The 12,684-nt window shown below is 37.7% G+C and overlaps 1 non-coding gene across 1 annotated transcript; it reads left to right on the top strand.

Moving 5' to 3' along the window:
- The first annotated feature begins 11,096 nt into the window (after positions 1 to 11,096).
- LOC148846187 (small nucleolar RNA R71) lies at positions 11,097 to 11,203 on the top strand. Its single transcript, XR_016102764.1, has one exon. It is a non-coding gene; the product is annotated as a small nucleolar RNA R71 (small nucleolar RNA).
- Positions 11,204 to 12,684: the final 1,481 nt, after the last annotated feature.

Here is a 12,684-nt window from a genome sequence, read left to right as displayed (position 1 = left end):
GAATTCCTTCTTAAAAAAAATCATCAAATAAATAGTAATGAACTTGAGGGGTTCAAGTTTTTTTTCTTTTTGGTTATGTCATTGCCTGCATATGTGTGTTGGGGTGCATGGTTTCAGCCCCCATACCCTAGCCTCGGGCTCACTCCCCCACACTTAAGATGAACATTGTCCTCAATGTTCCTATTGTTAGGGGATCACAAAAAAAAAAAAAACAAGAGAAATACCAAGTAAAGAGAAGGGTGTATAGAGGACGTCCTGAAGATTAATTTCCAGATATGCAAGAGTTCTTTTGGTGGGAGCCTCTTCTGCTAGAATTTACTTGCAAGAGAGATCAAGAGCTTTGTTCTAACTAAAAATAATTTAAACCAAATAATAAAAAGACTACTATACACAATTCCAAACAATGTAAATAATTTAACCAGTCTATAATACACAACAGAAACTTACAAGGCCAAGAAGTTTGAATTCTATCTAACAAAATAAATAAATAAATAAATTTTAAAAAAAACAAGATCAAAAGCCAATATAAATATCTCTTGGAATCTGATATGCAAGTGATAAACAAGTGATTTACAAGATTGAAACTAGCCTAGAAGTCTAAGAGTTCTTGAAATCAGCACACTACCAAAGTTATTTGATTTTTTTTTTTTTTGGTTAGAACTTGACTTTTGAGAACAGTCACTTACAAAAACTCCAAACCTAATATCAATAAGTAGGTCTAAAATCTGTTGCAGTTAGGTCTGAAATAAGTTTGATCCCAAGAGCTTAAGACTTCTCTTTCAAGTCCCAACTTAAATGTCTTGTATGCCTCAGACCTGAAATCAGATCTGCAATTTTATAATGAAAGCAGCCTTGATTTAGATCTGAATACCATTACATCAAAAATATGAAGCTCTTTTTGGACTTTTCAGGCCTCACAAACATCAGTCCTAATCCAATCCAAACATCAATCAACAGCCAATTCAGATCGGGTGCAAGTGATTTAAAAGATAACAAAACATCAAGTTCACAAAAATTTCAGATCATGTACTTATACTGCCTCAAATTCTCATGCACTTCAGATCCGATTTTACCATTCATGGCTTAAATTTTCATCAATGAGGCAAGTCTGATGCATTAAATTGTGAATTGGGTGCTGTCACTACCCGAATTCACATCAAAATAGAGTGGGTTCAGGTCTGAGTTCAGATGAACTCAAATCTGAACCTAGCAGAATGCAGTCCTGCAACCGGCTGAACTCAGATCTGAACTTCAAATCTGATTTTCAGATTTGAAAACTCACATGCTATTTTTTCATTGTTTTCTTTTTATTTTCTTTATCTATTTTTTTCTTTTCTTTTTTATAAATCTAAAACAAAATACAGCAATGCAACCAAAATCTTTTTGGATGAGTGCAGGTCTGATTGATGAATGCAATTCAGATCTGAACTCATTTTAAATTTTTTTTTTTTTTTTTCGGTTGTGTTGCAGTTCTGCTATAGCAGATCTGAGTGCCGAATGCAACTCAGATCTGCAACACTCATGATTTTGTGATTTTTTTCTTTTAGAGGGTAATAACTTCAAGATAGAAAGCAAAACATGTCTCCTTTTATTAAAATTAAACTGAAACAAGGAAAATAAAGTAATCTACTAAAGAGAAAAGAAGCATAACTACAGTAATACAACAGTTGCATTCAAAGCAAAAATGAAAAATTAAGCAAATTAAACTAACTATGAATGCAATGCTGAAGAACTACATCTACCAGCTACACTAAATCAGCAATCAAATATGAAGTAGATCATCAATGGGAAAGAGAGCTAACTAGATCAGCAGTGGAGTTTCATGCTAATTGCTGTACTGTAGCAGCCCTGCTACAGCTCTGAATGCTAGTGGAATGCACTGCTGCTTTTATTGAATATGTGAGGCATCACAATTATTCAATCCAAACACACATCCTCAGCAAATTTAGAATGGGTACAAGTGGGTAAAGCCAAGAATTCAGTCCACCCAGAATTCATAGTATGCTCTGTATCAGTTCAGTCCTCACATCATATCAACTGCATTTCAGATTTGAATTTCTCTCATTCTTTGCTATCCATTCACCCTTGAGGCAGGTTGGATGTATCATAGGGTGGATTGGGGTAGTGATGGCACCCAATTCACCTCAAACTTGCATCGGTTCAGATCTGAGTTCAGAGGAATTCAGATCTGAACTGAGCAGATCTGTAACAGCAGAATTCAGATCTGAACTCAAGTCTGAGTTTGGATCTGAATTCTCAATTGCCTTACCTTCAGTTATTGCTACCAAATTGTTTTTGGGGAATAGCAGAAGTGCCCTAGGGTGAATTGGGGTGGTGATGACACCCAATTCCCCTCAAAATTTCATCAGTTCAGGTCTGAGTTCAGAGGAACTCAGATCTGAACTGTTGCAGATCTGCAATAGCAGAATTCAGATCTGAGTTCTGATCCGAATTCTCAATTGCTCCTCTGGTTGTTCAAAAGATCTCCCCCTTTTTTTTTTCATTTGTTTTTTTTTTCTTTTTGTAATGAAAGAAAAGAATAATAAAATCTGAAACACAAGCAACTCTTTTCGGCTGAGTGCTGCAAATCTGAAATCTGCTGATCTGAGTGCCGAATGCAACTCAGATCTGCAACACTCATGTTTATGTGAATTTTTTTCCTTTTTTTTTTCTTTTTGAAGGGAACAACACCAAGATTGAATAGAAATCAAATATGCCTTTATTAAAATGAAACTGAAACCAGAAAAAGAAAGTAATCTACTTAAGAAAAAAGAAACATAACTACAGTAGTACAGCAGTTGCAGTCCAAGCTGAAATGAAAAAGTTAGCAAATTAACCCAACTATGAATGCAATGCTGAATGAGATCAGATTAAGAATGCTCAATGTTTCCTAATATGGTTTCTCTAATTCCCCGGCAACGGCGCCAAAAACTTGATGTGTGGCTCATTGTGACACTAGCAAGTGCACTAGCCGTTCAAGTAATAAAGTAGTGAATGAAGTATCGTTCCCACGAGGATTTAGGAAACAATTACCAATACTAAATTGAGCACTTCTTATCTGATCAACAAATAAATCAAAACTCTAATGAAAGCTAAGAAATCCTAAATTAAAATCTATCTAAATCATTGGTCCAATTGCTTTCAAATCAGGTTAGAAGAGTAAGCAGTAAATGTCAATCTCAGAATTCAGCAATCTATCAATTTGGATCATTCGAATGAATCATGATTGAGCCTTGGTTTGGTGAAACCCCAAGGTCATGAACAACCTCTCTCAAGCGCATGTTCATCCTATGCATGAGTGACGGTTCTTCTATCTCTAGCAAGAATCTAATCCCCATGCATGCATTTCTTCAAACACTTCTAAGGCATCAATTCAAATCTGAATTGATCACCAACTGAATTGTGCAAGTTATCTCTAACCTTGCACTCAATTCAGTTCTTGAATAGTAGATCTGAATTCTTAGAGTCTCTCTCAAGCACTCTAGGAATTCCAAGCTGTAGATTAATTCGCCCAATCTGAAATTTGCAGATCTGAATTCTCTTTCAAGCAATTCAGATCTTGCAATCTCAGATCTGAGAATTAAGATCTGAGTTTTGAAGGTTAGTTGGCCGAATTGATCTGCAATCACACCCTTATTCAAGAAACTTCAAGTACAATGCATGACCATTTGAATGAATCAAAAAGAATTAGATTGCTGAACTGAAATTTTACAAGCTGAAATACATCAAGGAAGAATGGAAACAAGGAGAAAGAAGAAAGAACATATAACTAAGAAACTGAATTCAAATCAAAAGAGACTGAAACTACAAATGATTTATTACAAAAAATCTTTGAATCACAATCCCTCAATTCGAATTCACCTTCTTCTTCTAGCTTGCTTGTCTTGAACTTCCTTCAGCCCTTCTTCTTCTTCTTCCTTGCGCCTAGCCTTCTTCTCTTCTCTTCTCTCAAGGTGGCCAAACCTCTAAGAGTGGGAGAGCCTTCCTCTCAAGTAATTGAACAACTTTCTCCCCTCCTAGAGGCCTCCTTATTTAGTTTTTCAAGGGGGCTCTTGCCCCTTCTTGAAGCCTCTAGAATGGGGTGTATTACACCCCTCATGAACCTTCTAGAGTGCTCCCTCCTTCTCTTCAAGAAACATCTAGGAGTTGTCGCCCATAGCTCCCTTTGGGCTGCTATTTGGGCTACAACTTAGCTTGCTTTTGAGCTCAAGTGGGCTACACTCTAGGCTGTTATTTGGGCTAAAAATGGGCCTTCCTTGCTGGGCCAAATTCTACTCATAGCTAGGCTTTATTTTCTTGGGTTTTCTCAAGGAATTCACTTGCTCTTTTTGGGCCGAAGTGCTCTCTCTTGCTTCCACAACCGGGCTGGACTGAAATTGGTCTTTTTGAACCTTCTTTTCTTGCCTTTTTCCTTCCTTTTCTTGGATTGATTATCCCTGAACTTATTCTTAGCATTAAGCTAAATTAAGGCAAAAATTAATAAAACCGGCATAAAAATCCATGCTAAAGTCCTCAAAAATTATAGATAAATTGTAAGTTCATCAGAAATACTTAGCCAAAAATTTTTGGGTTAGATCATTCCAAGTGGTGATACTTCTTGCAGGAAGTGAGTTAAGCCAATCTTTAGCTCTAACACGCAATGAAAATGAAAATAATCTAAGCCTAATAGCATCATCACTAACTCCATTTTGTTTAAATGTATCACATATTTCTAAGAAGTTAACAATGTGTGCATTAGGGTCATCACTTGGCAACCCACTAAACTGAATACTTGTCTGAATCATCTAGATGATTGCAAGCTTGATTTCGAAGTTATTAGCATGAATTGTGGGATTGCAAATACTAAAAATCGCCCCATCAATGGTTGGACAGGCATAGTTCAAGAGGGTGCAATTTGCTTCTGCCATCTCTTCTTCAATCTCTATTGCTAGTTCGCCAATATCAACCTCCTCTCTTGTTCTACCTCTGTTAGCTCTTTGCAATAAGCAAAGGGTCCTCTCTATTTCAGGATCGAATTCTGCTACTCCCTCTCTTCTTGTGTGTCATGCACTAGTAAATCTGAACAAAGCAAGAATTCGAACAAACTAAAAAAAGGTAAACAAAATAAAATAATAAAAATAGAAATAAAAATCCAAATTAAAAAAGGTTAACAAGTTCTAATATTATTTTAGGATTAAATCTCTGACAATGACGCCAAAAACTTGATAGCTATAAATATAACACTAGCAAATGTACTAGTTATCAAGTAGTATAAAAATATCATTCCCATGAGGATTTAACAAAATAAGTATTAGAACTACAACCTTCATTTATTATTTGGACAATCGAATTTCAGATTTAAAGATAAAAACTAATGAAAAGCAGAAAAAGAAAACAAGAGTAGAAGTAACCAATGCTGAAGTATGTAATGATTGATTGAATTTGCTAGGGCTTTCGGTCTAGCTAACTATTCCAATGAATATTAATGGATGAGGTTATCCAAGATAATTTGTCATTCCCATAAGTTGAAGTCTTTCCAATTTTATTTAATATTCTCTCTCGAGATATACTAAAACTACTTCTATCAGGTAATCCCTCGATCTCTCGACTAGAATTCTCAAGATAGAAGAATCATGTGTATATACCCCTATATACCATTCAATTCACACCATGAATTATGTGGTCAACTATGTGAATTCCTCTCTCGATTCAGTCACATACGCCTGAACAATTAAGAGATGGTCACTCCTAATAGCATTAAGCAAGATAGTTCATAGACTATATGGAAATCACGACCTTGAATAAATCAGAATAAAAAGATATTCATTGATATGATTAGGCTTTCCACAACCCTAACTACAGATAAATTAGTTCATACTAGAAGAAATAAAACAAACAAGAGGAAAAAAAGAACTCATGGTTTCACCCTTGGAGTTGAGATCTGCTCTTCTCCTTGCCGCCACCTCCTTCTTGCAGACTTCTTGCTTGATAGCTGGATTGCTCCTTTGCTTCTTCATGCCTCTATAGTCCGCCCCCTACCCCTTTATATAGCTTAAGGTGAGGGGGTGGTCTCGTACTCTTTCTTGAAGTTAATCTCTCAAAAATAGAAAGTCCTAGTCTAATCCTACTCTTATCTCTTTATCTAATGAACTCAATCTCTTTATCTTTATGGGATTTCATCATAAATTTAGATCCGATAAGAATCTTCTCAGTTTCTTGTTCTTGGATTCGTATTAGACCTCCTCTGCGAATTGGGTTGCTGCCAGGCTTTTCTGCAAGTTGGGCTTAAGCTGCGGATTGGGCCTTCCTACAAATTTTCCCCAACTTCGGGCCCAGATTTGACTTCGATGTAGGTGGAATCTATGAAATCCCAATACATGAAAGTTGTGGATTTTTCTCTTATCTATCTAGTGGTTCTTGAATCAGCACAATCGAAGTCTAGATACGTGAGGTAGGCCCAGATTACTGAACAATGCCAAAACTATGAAAAATCATCCGATTTGCCTTTCTTTGCTCTTGATGCCTTATTTCATTTCCTGAACCGAAATACAAGAAATATGAGTTTAATTAAGTACTAATTAATTATTCAAGACAGAATATTTGGGGATAAAAATGTGATAAATTTTACTCTCATCAGTACTATCATGATAGGTGCATGGATCAATCTGTCTTTCAATGTGTTGAAAGCATGAAGACATTCAATTGAAAATTCAAAAGGCACTTCTTTTTGAAGCAAGGTAGATAGTGGCTTGGCAATTTTTGGAAAATCCTTAATAAACCTCCTATAGAAGCCAACATGCCCTAAGAAACTTGTCATAGAATGGACAAATGATGGGGGTGGCAATTTTTCAATTGTCTCCACCTTGGCCTTGTCGACTTCTATACCTCTGTGAGAGATCTTGTGTCCAAGCACTATGCCTTCTTGCGCCATAAAATGACATTTCTCCCAATTCAACACAAGATGTGTTTCTTCGCATCTAGTAAGCACTTGTTCCAGATTATTCAAGCATGCATCAAATGAAGAGCCAAAAACAGAAAAATCATTCATAAAGATCCCAATAAATTTTTCAACCATATCAGAAAATATGGACATCATGCATCACTGAAAGGTTGCTGGGGCATTGCATAATCCAAATGGCATCCTTCGGTATGCAAAGGTACCATATGGGCAAGTAAAAGTGGTCTTTTCTTAGTCTTTTGGTGCAATTGGGATCTGGTTATACCCCAAATATCCATCCAAAAAACAATAATACTCATGCCCGGCTAGCCTCTCTAACATTTGGTCCATAAATGGGAGAGGGAAATGGTCCTTCCGGGTGGCTTCATTTAACTTTCTATAGTCAATACATACACGCCATCTGGTGATAGTTCTAGTTGGGATGAGTTCATTTTTCTCATTTGGATCAACGGTCATACCCCCTTTCTTGGGCACGTTGCTTACCCAAGAATTGTCAGAAATAGGATAAATGATCCTAGCATCTAAAAGCTTAATTATTTCAGCCTTTACCACTTCTTTCATGTTGGGGTTCAGGTGTCTTTGGGGCCGAACGGAAGGCTTGCTGTCCTCTTCCATCAAAATTCTGTGAGTGCAGATTGGTGGATTAATGCCTTTGATATCATCTACCTTCCACGCTATAGCATTTTTGTGTCCTCGTAGCACTCTTAAAAATTTTTCTTTTTGTAATGGATTCAGTGATGCAGAAATTATTATGGGGAGAGAAGATGGTTCCTCAAGGAAAGCATACTCTAAATGAGAAAGTAATGGCTTCAGTTCAAGGGTGGAGGGTTCTTGGGATGATGGCTTACCTGATGGTCCAGGCAATTTGCCTAAGTTCTCTAATTTGAGAAACCCCTTTCCCTTCAATTGAGGCTTATCATTCAGATATGCTATCATGAGGTTTATTTCTTCATTTTCTCCTTTTTCAAGTTCTCCTTGCTGGAGGCAGAGTTCAAGAGGATCAGCCATCCTAATTACTTGGAAGCATTCATCAATTGTCATATCAATGGTATCAATCATATAACAAGAATCATCACTAGAGGGTGCATGTTTCATAGCATCTGACATTTTAAAAATTATCTCCTCATCTTGTATCCCAAGGCTGAGTTACCATTGTTGGACATCAATCATCGCTTTCCTGATAGCCAGTGATGAGAGTAGAATTTATCCCATTTTTATCCCCAAATATTCTGTCTTGCATACTTAATTAGTACTTAATTGGATTCATATTTCTTGTATTTTAGTTCAGGGCATGAAAGAAGGCATCAGGAGCAAAGAAAGACAAATCGGATGATTTTTCATAGTTTCGGCACCGTTCAGTAATCTGGGCCTATCTTGCGTATCCGAACTCAGATTGGGCTGATTCAAGACCCACTGGATAGATAAGAGAAAAATCCAAAACTTTCATGTTTGGACTTTCATAGATTTGGTCTGCATCGAAGTCAAATTGGGGCCCAAAGTCGGGGCAAGTTCATAGAAAGGCCCAATTCGCAGTTTAAGCCCAACTTGCAGAAAAGCCTAGCAGCAGCCCAATTCGCAGAAGAGGTCTAATACGAATCCAAGAACAAGAAACTGAGAAGATTCTTATCGGATCTAAATTTATGATATAATCCCATAAAGGTAAAGAGATTGAGTTCATTAGATAAAGAGATAAGAGTAGGATTAGACTAGGACTTTCTATTTTTGAGAGATTAACTTCAAGAAAGAGTAGGAGACCACCCCCTCCCCTTAAGCTATATAAAGGGGTAGGGGGAAAACTAGAGAGGCATGAAGAAGCTGAGGAAAAATCCAGCTACCAAGCAAGAACTCTGCAAGAAGGAGGTGGCGGCAAGGAGAAGAGGAGATCTCAACTCCAAGGGCGAAACAATGAGTTCTTTCTTTCCTCTTGTTTGTTTTATTTCTGCTAGTATGAACTAATTTATCTATAGTTAGGGTTGTGAAAAGCCTAATCATATCAATGAATATATTTTTAATCTAATTTATTCAAGATCATGATTTCCATATATTCTATGAATTATCTTGCTTAATGCCAGTAGGAGTAACCATCTCTTAATTGATCAGGCGTATGTGAATGAATCGAGAGAGTAATTCACATAGCTGACCACATAATTCATGGTGTGAATTGAATGGTATATAGGGGTATATACACATGATTCATCTGAATATAATAGTTTTTCCTTGGACTTAATGCGCTTCTATCTTGAGAACTCTAGTCGAGAGATCGAGGGGTTACCTAATAGAAGTAGTTTTAGTATATCTCGAGAGAGAATATTAAATAAAATTAGAAAGACTTCAGCTTATGAGAATGACAAATTATCTTTGATAATCTCATCCATTAATATTCATTGGAATTGTTAGGTGGACCGAAATCCCTAATAAATTATCCAAATAATTAGGGAAGGTTGTAGTTCTAATACTTACTTTGTTAAATCCCTGTGGGAATGATATTTTTATACAATTTCATAACTAGTGCACTTGCTATCATGAGGTTTATTTCTTCATTTTCTCCTTTTTCATGTTCTCCCTACTAGAGGCAGAGTTCAAGAGGATCAGTCATCCTACTTACTTGGAAGCATTTACCAATTGTCATATCAATGGCATCAATCGTATAACAAGAATCATCACTAGAGGGTGCATGTTTTATAGCATCAGACATTTTAAAAATTATCTCCTCATCTTGTATTCTAAGGCTGGGTTGTCCTTGTTGGACATCAATCATCGCTTTCCCGGTAGCCAGGAAGGGTCTCCCTAGGATAAGTGGGACCTCCACATCTTCTTGCATGTCTAACACAATGAAATCAACTGAAAAAATGAATTTGTTAACTTTAACTAAGACATCTTTTATGATCCCCCTAGATGTCTAATGAATCTATCAACCAATTGTAATGCCACTCTAGTGGATTGGGGTTCCCCCAATCCCAATTTCTTGAAGATAGAAAATGGCATTAAATTGATGCTAGCTCCCAGGTCACATAAAGTTTTCTCAATTTTTAAACTGCCTATGGTACAAGGAATAGTGAAACTCCCTGGATCTTTGAGTTTCTGAGGTAGCTTGTTCAGAAGGATAGCAGAACATTCCTCATTCAAAGCAACTATAGCCACATCTCCCAGTTTCTTTTTGTTTGCCAATAATTCCTTCAAAAACTTTGCATAGTGTGGCATTTGGGCTAAAGCATCAGCAAAATGAATATTAATATGTAAACTTTTAAATATTTCAAAAAACTTACCAAATTCCTTCTCCATTTTCTGTTGCTTCATCCTGTTTGGGAATGAAACTTGTTGTTGCTAGTGCATCCCTTGTTGTGCTTTAGGTTGTTCCTTCTTCTTCTATCCGGTCTCAAGGCTTGTTTCTGCCTTGGGTTCAGCCCTATTCTTCTTTTCTACCTCGGGCAATTCTTTTCCACTCCTTAAGGTAATAGCTTGTACCTGCTCTCGTGGATTCACTTCAGTGTTGCTTGGAAGAGTTCCCGGTAGTCTGGAAGAGATTAATTGTGCCAATTGCCCCACTTGGTTTTCTAGGTTCTTGATTGAGGCTTCCTGGTTTTGGAACCTGGTTTCTGCACTTGCTATAAATTTTGTCATCAGCTCCTCCAAATTGGATTTTGGTTCGGGCTGATGATAAGTCTAGTGGAAAGGCTTGGAAGTATGCTGACTTGGCCAGGACTGGTTTGGATGTCCCCTCCATCCTGGGTGAAAGGTATGGTGACTCTGGTAATCCTACTGTCTTGATAGATTGCTGACATAGTCGACTTGTTTAGTAGATGGCCTAAACTGATTACCAATTTGGCAGTTAGTATTGATGTGGCCTCCCCCACACAATTCACAAGTAAGAGGCTGCACATGCATGGCAGCTATCTGCATTTCATCAATTTTCTTACTGAGTGCTCCTATTTGTGCAGATAGTGCCATATAAGTATCAACATTATGTAGGCCATGCTGCTTCCTAGTTTGGGTTCTTTCAGAAATCCATTGATAGTTGTTGGCTGCCATTTCTTCAATTAGTGCATGGGCAACCTTAGGAGTCTTATTGTTTATGGTCCCTCTGGCTGCAGCATCTAGTATGGTCTTATTTGAGTCGGTAAGACCATTATAGAAGGTCTGCACTTACAGCCATATGGGAAGGCCATGGTGAGGGACTCTTCTCAACAACTCCTTGTATCTTTCCCATGACTCATATAAAGATTCCCCTTCTTGTTGGAAAAATGTAGTGATATCATTCCTCATTTTAGCAGTTTTAGAAGGGGGGAGATACTTAGAGAGGAAATGGTTGGCCATTTCATCCCACGTAGCTATTGATCCCGCTGGTAATGAATTCAGCCATGCTTTGGCTTTATCCTTCAAAGAGAATGGGAATAACCTCAGCCTAATGGCATCATCACTTACCCCATTGTCTTTGAAGGTATCACATATTTCTAAAAAGTTAGCAATATGTGCATTGGGATCTTCGTAGGACAATCCACAGAATTGCACAGTGTTTTGAATCAATTGTATAATGGCAGGTTTAATGTCAAAGTTGTTAGTAGCAATAGTAGGCCTTATAATGCTGGAAGTAGCTCCAGTGAGTGAGGGTTTGGCACAATCCATCATGGTTCTCTGTTCATCCATTTGTTGAGCTTCTTGAGCTTCTTGTTGGACTTGTCTAGCTGCTCTTAGACGGACATGAAGAGTTCTTTCTGAAGGGATAGGATATCCATCACATGGATGCCCAAAAGTTGCGGAATGGACTGGGTGAATTTCAAAAATTTCTCCTATCTTTGCAAGGAATCGAATTCCCTATTATAGAAAAACATATTTTTCAAGGATCAATCATGAACCATTAACAAAACCAGATTTGAACCAAAAGGAGTAGGAGGGAGGACGTACCTGATACTGAGAAACAGTATCTCCCAATAGAGGTGTTCCCGCCCAAGGAAGGATCCAAAATCTGCTCTCACTGAAGATGGCATAGTGCAGGATGGAGCAGAATCAACAATATTCTTCCAAAAGAACTTGACCCTTCGCAAGAATCAATAGGATGGCTTGTGAATACAACTCCAATCAATATTTTCCCAAAAGACTAGTATCAAGATCAAATCTTGATTACTCCTGTAGAGAGTAGGAGGTCGAACTACTGGAGGTGGCAGCTATAGGAAGGAGGCGGCAAGAGAGTATTCACAGGGTGCAGAATTCTCTCTTCTTGTGATTTCAGCTCTAGAGACAAGAGTTTTGGGTTGCATTTCTAAAGGCTGCCGCCCCCTCCTCCTTTTATAATCTTAAAGGGATCAGCTCCAAATCCCATTAGGAGTTGATAATCCAAATCATATTTGGATTAGAAGTCCCATTAAGTGATAAGGGATAACCCTTATCTTATCTCAGCCATCTCTTAATCTAATTAGGAGGCTTCCAGATCTAAATCTTATTTAGATCTTGGACTCTCTAAGTGAATAGGATCTAGGCCCAATCCTATCAGCTGATCCATCTCAGAATTTTCCCCTTTTAATTGACTGATCAAATCAGCCCAGTTTGAAATGGGCTCAAGGCCCATTTAAGGTTAGATACTCACTTAGCCTTCCAAACTACTGCCCAGTTAGGCTTCCTTGTAAGGCGTGGGACCCAAACATTGATCTACACATCAGCCACATGGGTTCACCCCAGCCTTTGTTACAAGGCCTGGCCGAATACACTGTTATGGATAGTGCACCCCCAAAACCCATCTTATGGGCTCTCTG

This window comes from Nelumbo lutea, chromosome 7 (assembly GCF_056320005.1).
Source record: "Nelumbo lutea isolate HS-2025 chromosome 7, American lotus-T2T, whole genome shotgun sequence".
In the NCBI taxonomy this organism is placed as follows: domain Eukaryota; kingdom Viridiplantae; phylum Streptophyta; class Magnoliopsida; order Proteales; family Nelumbonaceae; genus Nelumbo; species Nelumbo lutea.
The sequence above is the reverse complement of the archived record's forward strand: the minus strand, read 5'-3'. Positions and strand labels throughout refer to the sequence as shown.